Genomic DNA, 13718 nt, shown 5'->3' with positions numbered 1-13718 from the left:
TGAGACAGACTCAGCTGGACCCAAGGTTCTGACTGTGAGTAGGAAGACAAGTTTGGGTGGGTCAGCTAAAGAGCTTTGAATACCAAGAAAGGAACATGGAACTGACTTAATATGGCAGGAGAGTGATTGTTGCTCCCTCAGGCGGGAAGGACAGGAGAGTGAGGCGAGGGATCACTCATCCAGCACTGATGTGAGGGGTGACAGAAAGAGGACCCGGGCCTGAGACACTACTTGGGTGCCTGCTCAATGTAGGAAGCCTGGTTGTCATGAGCCGAGGGTCTGTACCAGCATGAGTGGCAGTGGGATTGAAGAAGGGAGATGTTTTGGAAACATCTCAAAAGAAGAATCTCTAGGATTCCTAGAGATTTCAGCATGCAGCGTGGAGGAGAAAAGGAAACACAGATGGCTCAGAAGCTTGAAGTTGGGGTTGGTGAGTTTCAGAGTACAGTGTGTTGAGGGGCTGAGTACCTGTGGCTCCAGTACTGAGGGGCAGGGGCTAAGGAAAAAGAGATAAGGGAAAGACCTGGTGCCAGTCTCCATTCCTGCTCCTAAACATAGCAGATCATCATTCCATTCTGAGCCCGTTTTGTCACCAGTGAAATGGGGGGAAAGAATCCTGCCTACCTGATAGGGATGCTGTGGGGCTTTCACGAACTAATGGATGTGCAGTGTCTGTACAGGGTAAGCCTCATAAACATTGACTATTATAATGGCTATGTGTCCGCGATCCATTTTTATTTCACAATTTAATAATAATAGCTACCATTTATTGATCACCTGCTCTGTGCCAGGCACTGTACTAAGTAATTTGTTTATACTCATGATCTGATTTCTTCCTCATAAGGATTCCATAAGAACCCCCTGCATTGTGTGGATGGCTAACTCTGAAGATCAGAGAACTCAGGCAACTTTCCTGAGACAGCACACTGGCTGAGAAGCAGTCACTTCCAACCAGCATTCCATAAGCCCCTAACAGGTCCCGGGCACTGGTCGGAACACAAAGAGGTGTAGAATCTGGCTTGGTCCTTCAAGGCAGCTCATTGCAGCTACTGGCCTCCAGTGGAACAGGTCTCTTTGAGCTATTTGTTCTGGAATTTTATTCTCTGCTGTGAATGTTGATAGACAGGGAACAATTATCCCCTGGTTGGACTCTCTGAGCACGGGGCACTGGGAAAGGCTGTCAAGCCCTGAGACCATTGTTCACGATGAGCGGCCGCACCCACCCACCTGACAGCCTTTTATCCAACTTGGCTGGGTGCTATTATTCAGCTCTGAGCCATCACCAGGAGCTGCAAAGCAGTTAATTACAGAAGTATAATCCCCTTCTTCACATGAAGCTGATCTTCTAGGATTGCGAGAAGATAAGATTTATGCCTCTTTCAATTCCTTTATTCTCTCATCAACATAGATTCATATTTCAGTTTCCCGCATTGGAAACAAAAAGGAAACTCACTCAGCCCACTGCTGCCTGAGAGAGATAAATTAGGCTACACAAAGAACCAGTCCTATAAACTCAATCTCTTCCCCTTCCTTTCATGTTTGTGATTATAAACAGAGTCAAGGGCAGTTGAAATATAACCCTCTGCCTGCCTGCCTGTCTTGTCCTAATCAAAGAGAGGAGACAAACGCAGTGATAGCAATCCGTGTGGTGCCAGGAAAGAGGGACATAGGTCCCCCACGATCCCATGCCAGCCTGGTGAGCAGAACAGATGGAAAGACCTTTGTCTCCAACCATTCTCTGGTCACAAAATTGTTTCCAAAGGCCACAGAGAGAAGCTGGATGCCGCACCACTGCAAATGCTTTCATTTTCTTGATGGCAATGTGTATGATGTTATTTGCTCAAAAGAAAGGGCCTTTCAATTTGGCGGGCTGTGCAGTGTGACTGTGCCAGGGCCCCTGGCCAGTCTCAGAAGTGTGCGGACAGAGGTCGCCAGCAGATCAGACCACAGAACAAGGCCAGTGTTGGCAGCTCTGAGGAACAGAGAGGTTCCAGGCTCTTCTGAGAGGAGAGGCCCACTTACTGAGAGCAGTCCTGAGCGAAATGACATTATCCTACCCAGGAATCGGGGTGGGTTTTTGGATTCTTGTTTTTGCTGTTCAACTGCTTTTGTTGTTTTTTCGAGCGTCGCTGGAGTTATTAACTGCAGAGAGTTCAGTTGGCAGATGAGGAACAAGGGGGCCACAGAAAGGAGCCAATTTGCTCAAGGACCCAGGGCAAATGTGTGGCAGAACTGAGAATGACAAAAGTCCCAATGACAACAGTGGATCGTGGCGCTTGCTGCAAAGTGCCAGACACTGTGCTAAGCATCATCATCCCTCACCTTCATGACAACTAAAAAGTAAACATCATCACCCACACTTTACAGAGAAGGAAACTGAGGCGTAGAGGAGGCAAGATACTTGTTAGAGGCCACACATTGGCCAACTCTGGAGCCCCTGTAGCCCACTGCCATGCAATTCTGCCTCCCTCAGGTACGGCTTTCTGGCATCCTGACTTTCTTTGGAGGACTTTATGCAACTGCTGATTGGCGAAGGGGAAAATCTAATTTTTAAGGATAATGAAGAAAGGGAGGAAGGGAAGAGAAGAAACAGAATACAAGAGACAAGTTGGCCCCTGCAATAAAATGTCATCCCACAAGATGTAAGGCAACAGTCTTTAATAGACTTCGAGATTCAATTATCCCTTTATATTTGCAGCAGATCCACCATCGTCTAAATCATCCATTCGCCGTGAACACACCCTAATTCACAAATAAAATATAAAGCAAATCAAGTTTGAGAGCTGTGTAGCCTCTGAGCCATCACTCCTTGAAGACACACACCTCAGCATTCACTCACAAGGGAAGAAGGTTAATAAAAGCCTTGGGCACTGTCTCTAGTTCAAGGCCTAGGGCCTGTCTCACAGATGGCTAAGAAGAGCTCTGTGATTCAGACGCAGAATCAATCTTTTCCATTCTGGGGCTTTTAAAGCATTTTCTTCTGATCTCTCCTGGCCACCCTCTCTCAAGCCCTCAGATGGCAACTCTTGACTCTCTCTGGATCATTCCCATTTTTTCCCCCAAAAGACTTTACAGATATGGTATCTCCAGTGAATGCCAACATATTCGATTTTTCTAGCAGCTGCCAGGGTAAGGACACGCCAGCTCAGCCCCACTTTTCTAGGTAGCCCCACTTTTCTTCTTTGGCACATGCATCAGCCTTGCCAGAGAGGCTGATGATCCACCCTGCACAGGTCCCATGTAACTAGCTCCTAAATCCCACTTCCTATTCTGTCCGTCTCCAGTATTTTTTTTTTTTTTTAGTTTTCCTCCTTTAAGTTATAAAAGTAATACATGTTCATTGTAACAGGTTATTCAACAGAGTTTTATAAAGCAAAGTTCCTTATTCTCATCTAGCCGAATTTCACATACAAGTGAGTTACCAACAGTCTGATATGTGCAGTGGTGTGATCTTGGCTCACTGCAACCTCTGCCTCCTGGGTTCAAGTGATTCTCCTGCTTCAGCCTCCTGAGTAGCTGGGACTACAGGTGCCCACCACCACACCTGGCGAATTTTTGTATTTTTAGTAAAGACGGGGCTTGAGTAAAGACGGCGGGGGGGGGTTTCACCATGTTGGCCAGGCTGGTCTTGAACTCCTGACCTCAGGTGATCTGCTCACCTCGGCCTCCCAAACCCTTAAACGTGATTTTTGCTTTTATTTTTTTCTTATAAATATGAGATCACACCATACATATTTCTCTACATCTTGTTATTCAGAATTAACAAAATATCACGCATGTCTTTTCAGGTAAGATAAGGATGTCTGTTCCATTCTTTTCAATAATGTTGCATGCATGATATTATGCAGTATGACTGAGACATCATTTACTAAGCCATCCTATATCCTGACCCTCCTAGATGGCATGCCTGGCCTTTCATATCTATGAATGGCATGGTTTCCCTCCACTGATAAACCGCTTATCTTTGGCAAGGCCGTTTCCAGGATGGCTTAGCCTTGGAGAGGGGACTCCTTTTCCATGCAATATTCCTGAGAACAGTCCCTGCCAAGCTAATCTCCTGGCCTTTCAGGAAAGACCCAGACAGACTTGTAAAAGCCGGTTTCACTGCCATGAAATCTGGACTTCCTTTGGCAATGAAAAAACAAAACAAAACACAAAGCATAACTAAACCCTTAAGATACCATAAACAGGCAAGCAAAAATACAACACATAATTCTAGGCATAAACCCAATACCCGCCAGAAAGACTTAGGAAAACAATCCTTGAGAACACAAAAAGACGTTGTTTATCAAAGAAAGATTTTTATAATGCTGATGCTGCATTTTATTAGAGAGAGAAGAGGCCTGAAGAGGAGGCAGCCTACAGAAGATTTCTGTACTCATTTAAACTGAATGCTAAAACACTCTATGTCTGAAATGTTGCAAAACTGGAAGTAAATTCTTTGAGGCAATCTGCTTTTCTACAGCTCTTTTATGGAAGTCACATTCGAACAGTTTTAGAAATCAAAATGAAATCTCACAAAATGTATTAAGAGTTTGTCTGCTTTAGAACTAGTTACACCATTTCTGGGACTCTATCCTAAAAAAAAAAAAACAAAACAAAACAGGAATGCCAGCAAAGATACACATATGAGGATATTTATCCAGCATTTTTTATAATTTAAAAAAATAGAAAACAAACTAAACTAAAACAGGAAAATGTAATAGTATGCAACTATTAAAAGAGATATTCACAGTATTGAATTCCAAGAATAAATGCTTATGTTATGATATTAAGAGACAAATACAATTGTATATTCAATCTGTGTAAAAATATACATGGAAAACAGTGGAAGGAAATACACCAGCATATTGACAGTGGTTATCTCTGGGTGGTAGAACCACATATTTTTTTCTTCTTCTCTTTTACTTTTCTGTAATTTAAAAACTTTCTAAAATTAACCCGCATTACTTTTATAACGGATTAAATTAAACCACACAAAAAAACCAGAACTGATTCTACTGACTATTTTTAGGATCATGGGCTGGTACTTATGAGAAGGAACGGGCATGGATCAGGCTAAGGGTTTTCTGGGTTGGGGGCAGTGATGGAGAAAATCCTCCCACTTTTTGGTATCTTTAAGGGTGTGGGCCCTCTAATCCAATACCTTCTACAGAACAATTAGCACAAAATGAAAACTTAGTAACATCAAATAGATGACATTGCCAGTTCACTCGACATTTAGTATGCACATACTATGTACCAGGCACTGGGGGAAATAACCAACTTCGTATTCTAGATCATTTAAAAAAAAACCAAGACTACACTTTGTCCCCATCATCACATATGAAATGTAGCACATTGATTCCCTCAATTTTCCTTCCATTGTTATCAGAAAGGCAAACAAAAAGAAAAATGTACAAGTTGAGATTTCCCGCGGACATCAGGAAGGAACGTATTGGAAGTAATCCCAGGACCTTCAGCCGTCTCTGTTAAGTGTGTTTATTCTTCGTTAGAGCCAACTCTGGGAAAAGAGGCAGCCAGGCAGTTATCAAACCAAGGTTTCCAGTTTCTCCTGTCTGTTCTGAAAAGTTTTGACAGATGGGTCCTCTCAGCAGGACCAGTAAATGGTTATTAATCCATTCATTCAATCAATACCTACTATGTGTCACTCTCTTTTAGGAGCTGGGACCAATGCAGAGAATCAAGGTCCTTGCACTTATGGTACTTACATTCTAATGCAAGAGACAGGCAACAGACAAATAAAATAGAAACTAATATTATTCAGGTCATGATCACTGCTATGGAAAAATTAATAAAACAGATTAAGGAATAGAGTGACAAAAGGCTCTTTTCTAGATAGAGTATTAAGAAAAGTCTTCCCTAAAGAGGTGACATTTGAGCAGATGACTGAGTGATTGAGAGGATTGAGTGAGATGCATATCTGGAGTAGTGTTCTATGTTGAAGGAGCAAATGCAAAGGCCCTGAGGCAGGATTGCAGCAAGAAAAGCCATCTAGCAGGAGCACTGTGGGCAAAGAGGAGAACAGATGGGAAGTGAAGTCAGGGATGAAGTCAGGCTAGATCATGTAGGGTCTTTTCGGGCATGGTAAAGGCTTCTGATTTTATTCTAAGAGTGATGAGGGGCCACTGGATAGTTTTGAGCTGGCGGGGTGGGGTAAAATGATCTGATTCAGGTTTAAAAAAATCACTCTGGCTACCAGGTCAGGGGAACGAGTGTAAATATGAATTTGAGCTAAGATGCTGTTGCAGAAACCTAATGAAAGATGATGGTGGGGATGGTGAGAAGCAGTACAATTCAAGGTGTATTTTTAAGATGGAGTTCATGACTGAATGTGAGGCAAGAGCAGAAAAGCATCAAGGAAGATTCTAAGGTCTTCTGGCATAAGAAACTGAGTAAATGTTGGTGCTATTTAGTGATATGGAAATATGGGGGGAGGAGTGGGTGTTTTGTTTTGTTTTAAAGGGACATAGCGAATGCTGTTGATACCCAGCCCATATCCCTTTGGCTTTACCACATCAGTGCACACTGGTTGACTTTCAACTGCAGCATTTGCATCTCTTTGCCTGAGGGTTTTCTCCTAAACTGGAGAGAACCACTCTGCCTGTGTGCCCAGCACACCACATGGGAGCAGCCGTTAATCACCGACACTCACAAGTTGGTGTATAAATACCTCAGCTCCCTTCCCTGAGTGGGTGTGGGAAGACGGATCATTCTGACCTGTGTGTCCTACACCACCATTCCCAGGGTTCACCAGTGGAATTGAGCTCCAGTCTGCCACACGAGTAGCAATCCTTTATTGGCCTTTCTCCCTTCCCAGCTTGTTCTCAATTCCCTGCCAATGGTTCCTGAACCTCCCAAATAAATTGCTTATGCTTGAATCCTTGCCTCTGGATCTGGTCTGGGAGAATCCAAACTAAGATAGGGAAACCAAAAACAACTTCCAATTCCTTTTACCCCATTTTTCTTTCCATCTACTGCTAATCTCACCTTTTGGTCATTCATTCTCACTGCCTCTAGCAGGATAATGGCAGCAGAATCAAGATAATCAGTGAAACTCGGTTCTATATGGTAGGAACCAAATGGAGTAATTTTAATAAACCAGATTGCCACCTGCTCTCCCCATCCTAATCCCTGGGCCTGCTAATCATTAGTCTCCTTTTCTTTTCCAACTATTCCAATGCAGCGACCTCACCTTGCTTTCAAATTTTCAAAAATAGCAAAGAATCGAAAGGACGTTGATCTGAGAGAATCTAGGGAGCTGCCAAACGGGACAGGCAGGGGAATGAAGGATTTTTTTCTGTCCCCTTCTTCACTACACAGTTCAGCAAATGCCCAGAGACTGGAAGGCCACAAACTATTAGCAGCCACATCAAATGCTATTTATTAAGCATTGCCCCTATGAAGAACTAAATCCTCTCATCAAAAGCTGGGGGCAAACAGACCTGACTTGCCATATGCCATCTCTCTTAGGGAAGCACATTTGTTTACACAGTAGCATTTTATATGTCACAAATGACTCAGAATCATCACTTTCCATTTGCCCTGTTGATATGGACTGACTGTTGCGGGGAGGGGGTGGAAAAAAAAAAGCAAAAGCTGCCCAAAGATCCTTTGGCTCGAGCAAAAAAAATGCTTGGTACAAATGAAGTGTTATCAACGTCCATCAGGCACTATGTAAACATGGCCACCCCTTCTACAAATGAGAAGGTAGTGGATGCATTGCCACGTTGCAGCAACGATGCTGGAATCTCTACCCCTGGCATATCAAGGGGCACTGAGATTGGACACTGGCTGTGGAATCAGTTAGATCTGGGATCAAATTCCTGGCTAGCCATTTACTAGCTGGTGACTTTGGGGATGATATTATTTAGCTTCTTTGGGCCTTGGATATCTCACGTACTTAGTGGAGATAATAATATACTCACTCATGGCGGGGCTGAGATGAATAACAGTCAGTGACAAGCAGAGCAGGCATTGCATCGCTATTAGTTCCCTCCTCTGTTCAGCTATCTGTAGCTGAGGGCAACCTGGCAAATCTACCCTGACTCATTAAAGGCCTGAGAAAAACCATTTCAGTGATTTTCAAGACAAGGGACTGTCACTGACAAAACAAGGATGATGCTCCTAATAAATGTTCCTCCCCAGGCCCTGGGTGCCTCTTCCCAAGGTCCCTGTGCGGTAGGTGTGAGCTTCTTCTACACTGTCTCATACTTCTGCATCTCCAGCACTAACTGCAGGGCCTGGCGCACAGTAAGAAAGCAAGCTTGGTGCTTTGGAAATGGCACACACTTTTGAGTCAGATGAGCCTGGGTTCAAGCTTCAGTTCTGCCACTTGCCTTTGAATAACTTACTTCCATGAGCCTTGGCATCCTTATCTGTAAAACAGCTAATGATGTCTACTTTACAGTGTTGTATGAACTGAGATAAGAGATGCAGAGCCTAGTACAGTGCCTGGAACATTGTAGACACTCAAAAAATGTTACCCTTTATTAAGAAATAATGAACTCATGGGCAAGAAGAACTCAATTCAATGAACACCACACACCTCCACACACACACACACACACATACACACACACACTAAAAACATTCCATATCACATTTTCGTTTATGCATATCAAGATGTAGCCTCAGCTATTTATTATAGTGCAAAGGTTTCTTCCCCTCTTTGTGCAGCATAATCATAGCAAGCTCTGATCTGTACTTGGGATGTACAGACTGAACAAATCACACAGTCCACCCCATCCCACCTCCCATCACCCCTCCATCCCAACACACATGTAAGGAAAATCTGGTTACAAATAAGGCCAAGGTAACCTCACAGCATCTCTCTCCAAATATATAGTAACATAAATGGAATTCTCCTCTTTGCAGTGGAAAAACCAGACAGATGCCACCTTAATCAGTGATCAGATGTCATCGACAGCAATGTGTCTTATTAACAGCACCAATAATAAGACATATTGATATTATGTACTCCAATATGATGCATGGAGAAACTTCAAAACCGCAGTCTAATCATGAGAAAACACTGGAGAAATCCAAACAGAGTAACAATCTAAAAAATAACTGAGCAGTACTCTTAAAAAGTGTTAAGGTCACGAAAGACAAGGAAATAATGAGGAACCATCACAGATTGGAGAAGACATAAAAACTAAATGCTATGTGGGACCCTGAACTGGATCTGAATAAAGTTTGTAGTTCATTTTGTTTTTTGTTTTTTTTTTTTGTTAAACATCGAGGTAGCCTCAAAGGGGAAAAAGATTGACAAAAGGTCCAACCAAAAGGTTCATGGAAGATGGAAAGCTAATCCTTCTGAATTTGGCTGAACAATTGGGGATGAGGAAGATTTATGAAAAGATTAAAGTCTAAGCTCCATTTTTTTTCTTTTTTTAACCTTGAGCACCAACAGTATTTTCTCTCTTATCCTTATCCCCTCAAATCCAACCTAGAGTGAGAGAATAAATTTGAGCCACTTCATCGTAGTTTCAGTGGCATAAAAAGCTCCTGTATTTTCATCAGTTATCAATATAAACATCAGATGGCATAAAATTAGATGGCTTTTTAGAAATAATGTGTCATGTAAGTGTAACTGCCAAACTGAGGTGTAATCCAAGGTTTAATAATTTCTAAAAAGTGGGCCTCTTACTTTTTAGAAGGAGCACAGCCCACCTGCCCAATTTCAGTTAAGTTTCACTTTTAAAGTTGCACAGGAGCCCAAGTAAGCCTTCACTAGGTATCTGAGCAGAACGAGGGCCCAGGAAAGGAAAGTTGCTCAGGCTCAGCCCGTGTGGTGGTGAACAGAACCACTGCAGGATACCACACTACTTTCTCCCAGCTGCTATGATTTACTGCAGCCTTATTGTCCTGACCAAGAATGAGACCAGTTTACAAGTAATACGCTGTCACAGACACATGGGCCCTACCTAGACCTCTGAATCAGACTCCTTAATGCTGAAGCCTAAACATCTCTACCAGGAAAAGTGTTCTCTAAGACTCAAGTACAGAGCACGTGCTGAGACAAGATTCTTCAAGCTGGTATGTGTGTATGTGTGGGCACACGCATGCTTGTACAAGTCTTAAGATGTTCAGGACGTTATCTGTAGAGTTGTTCTATGTCATTTCCATGTTCCTTCCCGGACCCTCTGCCCTCCACCCCAAATGCTTTTCTTGCCCCTCTCCACTGTGTCTTTGCCCACATCTTGTGCTTCAGGCTCCACTCTATGTAGCATTTGACCCCCTGGCCTTTACCAGCCTTCCTGTTTCAACGTACCTGAGATGAGATGGCAGCAGCTTTGAAGAAGCAGAATCCATTCATTCATTCATTCATTCATATGTCAGAGACTATTTGAGGTTCTGGGGATACAGTCATACAATATAGACAAGATGTTTATTTTCAGGGAGCTTACATACTAATGGGAGGAGACAATCAATAAACAAAGGAAGATACAAGAAAAGAGCAGTAATGATGCGTGTTGTGATGAAACTAAATCAGGATGATGTGACAGGGAGTAACAAGAGGGTACATGAGTTTGGGTGGTCAAGGGAGGGCTTATTTGAAGAGGTCACATTGAAGCTCAGCCCTAAACAAGAGAGGGCCAGCTCTGCAATACCTGGGTGAAGAGGGTTCCAGCAAAGGGAACAGCTAGTGCAAGGACCCTAAGGCAGGATAAAACTTGGCAGGTTGAAGAGAGAAAGATAGTATGTCTGGATTATAGTGAGTGAAGGGGTAGAGTGGTTCCAGATTGAGTCCAGATCATGTAGGGCACAGTAATTAGTGGGGGAAGACAATAATTCTAAACACAAAAGTGATAGAATCTAACTTTCATTTTAAACAAATATTTTGGCTGCTACTGTGTGGTGAATGGACTGGGATGGTGAAAATGGGTCAGAAGATTAGAAGCAAGGAGGTTAAATGAAAAGGATCTTGTAGTTAACCAGGTAAAGGATGATGATGCCTGGGTTAGGGTGGTGGAGATAAGAACAGTGAATGGATTTAGGATATATTTTGGAATAAAAGCAGATAGAATTTGTCAATGGGTGAGCTGTGGTGAATGAAAGAGGGAATCAAGATTGTTCCCAGGTTTTTGCCTTGAGCGCACTAATCATGGCACCATTAGCTGACATAAGGAGCCCTGGGAGAGGAGGAGATTGGGGACAGGAAAGGAAGAGTTTGACTTAGACATGTTAATTTGAGATATTTACTAATGAACCCGCTGAAGCCCCCATCTCATACTTTGTATCTATCACTATACCAAGAACTATGAGATCCAAGACCTTGCCTTCCTTTTCAATTCCTTGTTAAGCAGGAATAAAGTGAAATATAACCGAATAAAATATTCAGTTTTTTTGCAAAACGCTCTTAGGTTCAGAGGTTTGGTAGCAGAGCCGTATCTTCCCAGGCAGGCATAAGTAGCCAATCAATCTCCATGTCATACCAAGCAACAGTCCAAGGGGCAAACTAATTAAAAATTTAATCCCATGATTTTCGTCTTAATCTCTTTTTCCCATTAGCTTTGATCAATGCCCACAACTACAATTTAACCAAACTTTTCATTTAGATAAATGACTGAGTGGGGTACCTATTTAGTCCATTTGTTATGAACCAATGGATAACTAAAATGTATATGCTAATTACTAAAGACCACACACTAATTTTCAAAGCATTTTATTAGCACAAAAGCTGTGTTCCTGTTATCAAATGAATGCGCTTCCTATGTTACACTCAGTAGTTGTTCAAACCAGTTTCTCTTGACTGCAGTAGCCAAATTGCAGCATGCTGTGTAGGTACACAGTGCACTTGAGAAATGTCTGCACATCCCAACCCTGCACCATATCACAAGCAGTAGTGAAAGGTGTACCAAATAAGAAGATTCCATGAACTTCTCAGCTACCTGGGACTTCTGCTGCACCCTGAAAAAAAAATCAGGCTAGAAACCACATAAAACAACTAAACCAAACTGAATGCAGGAGCTGCTATGAGGAAGAATGAACTTTGCAGCCTGTTCCAAATGCTAAGGTGAAGGAGGTCCTGGCTCTGCTCACTAGGTGTGCAAGTCAGGAGATATTCATTTCGTGACCATCCTTTCCTATCACCTGTGGTGAAATTTCTACTGCTTTCAAGTCTTCCAGCCCCTATTTGAATGCCAAAATTCTTAAGTTCCTTCAAGTAAAAGAGATCTTCATTTAAAAAGTAAAAGTCAATGGCTCTGGTCTCCTGTAGCCTTTTCAGCCCCTGTAACAGTGCTTTCTCACTTAGATTTTCACTGTCACTTCAATAAAGGGGTGAGAAGAGAGAAGAACGGGGCCTGCGATCAATGAAAACTATTCAGTAAAGACTCTTCACGCCAGACATGGCCTCAGAAACAGGAGGAAAGTTTACCAGACAGCAGGAGTGGGTGGTGGCTGGGCCCAGCGGAATGGGTAAACCTAAAAGGGGACGAAAATGGTTTTCAGGCTGCTGTGGCCATCTCTACACACACATTTTGTGGCCATGAAGTCCTGGCTACTAAGCATCATTGTCTCTGCGCAACCGCTGCACCTGCCACTTCCCTCAACCCATTAATAACCGGGTTCCTGGGAGGATTTTCATCCCCAATTTACTGGACATGCCTCCGAGCCACCTCCCCGCTCCGGCCCTCCCTCTCGTTGGTCGCCTTCAGACTCCCCCACACGCGGGACGGCCCCTCCCCCCACCCTCCTCACCGGCTAGCCGCGGCCAGCAGAGCCTTAAGCGGCTCTGTCAGGCTGCCCTGGAGCGGAAGCAAGAAGGAAGAAGAAGACGCGAAGGAAGACTTCCTTACATTCTTGGCTTCCAAAGGGCGCTAGGGCAACAGAGGGGGAAATGACGTAGCTTTCATCCCGGAAGCGAAAATTGGGCGCGGGTCCAGGAAGCCGCCATGTTGTGTGTGGCGGATGAGAATTTCAGCGCTCAGCATCTGAGTTCCAGCAGAGAGGCCCCGCAGAGAGGATAGCCTAACCGTCTACCCCCTCCTCTCCCTCTTCTGCTCTTCCCCTCCTCCCATCCCCCTCTCCCTCTCCCTTCTCCATGTACTAAATGAGTGCTTCAGAGCCCAGTGAATAGGATGGACAAACATTTAAATTTCCTAGCCGGAAACACTGAAGGATGAACTGTCAAGAGGCGTTTGAACCAGAGGGACTCCATCTTGAATAGGGGCTGCATAAAAGAAGGCGGAGACCTGCTGGGATGCATTACCAGGACGTTAGGCATTCTAAGTCACAGGATGAGACAGGGAGGTCAGCACAAGATACAGGTCACAAAGACCCTGCTGGTAAAACAGGATACTTAAAGAAGCGGGCCAAAATCCACCAAAACCAAGATTGGCAATGAAAGTGAACTCTGGTCGTCCCCGCTGCTCATCATATGCTAATTATAATACATTAGCTTGCTGAAAGACTCTCCCACCAGCACCATGAGAGTTTACAAATGCCATGGCGATGTTAGGAAGTTACCCTACATGATCTAAAGGCGAGGGTGGAACCCTCAGTTCTGGGAATTGCCACTCCTTTCCCCAGAATACTCTTGCCTAATCCACCCCTTGTTTAGCATATAATCAATAAATAACCATAAGTACACTCAGTTGAACAGCCCATGCCGCTGTTCTGCCTATGGTGTAGCCAATCTTTTATTCCTTTACTTTCTTAATAAACTTGCTTTCACTTTACTCTTTGAACTTGCCCCAGATTCTTTCTTG

At 43.6% G+C, this 13718-nt stretch overlaps 1 long non-coding RNA gene across 1 annotated transcript; it reads right to left on the bottom strand.

Annotated features, from left to right (window-relative positions):
* Positions 1-11655: 11655 nt before the first annotated feature.
* On the bottom strand, positions 11656-12943 carry LOC101179543. Its single transcript, XR_004033622.1, has 2 exons — positions 12709-12943; positions 11656-11916 (listed from the first exon to the last, which is right to left on the bottom strand). It is a non-coding gene; the product is annotated as an uncharacterized LOC101179543 (long non-coding RNA).
* Between the last annotated feature and the right edge of the window lie 775 nt (positions 12944-13718).

This window comes from Nomascus leucogenys, chromosome 15 (genome assembly GCF_006542625.1).
Source record: "Nomascus leucogenys isolate Asia chromosome 15, Asia_NLE_v1, whole genome shotgun sequence".
Lineage (NCBI taxonomy): Eukaryota > Metazoa > Chordata > Mammalia > Primates > Hylobatidae > Nomascus > Nomascus leucogenys.
Note: the sequence above shows the minus strand (reverse complement) of the source record. Positions and strands in the feature narration are given on the sequence as shown.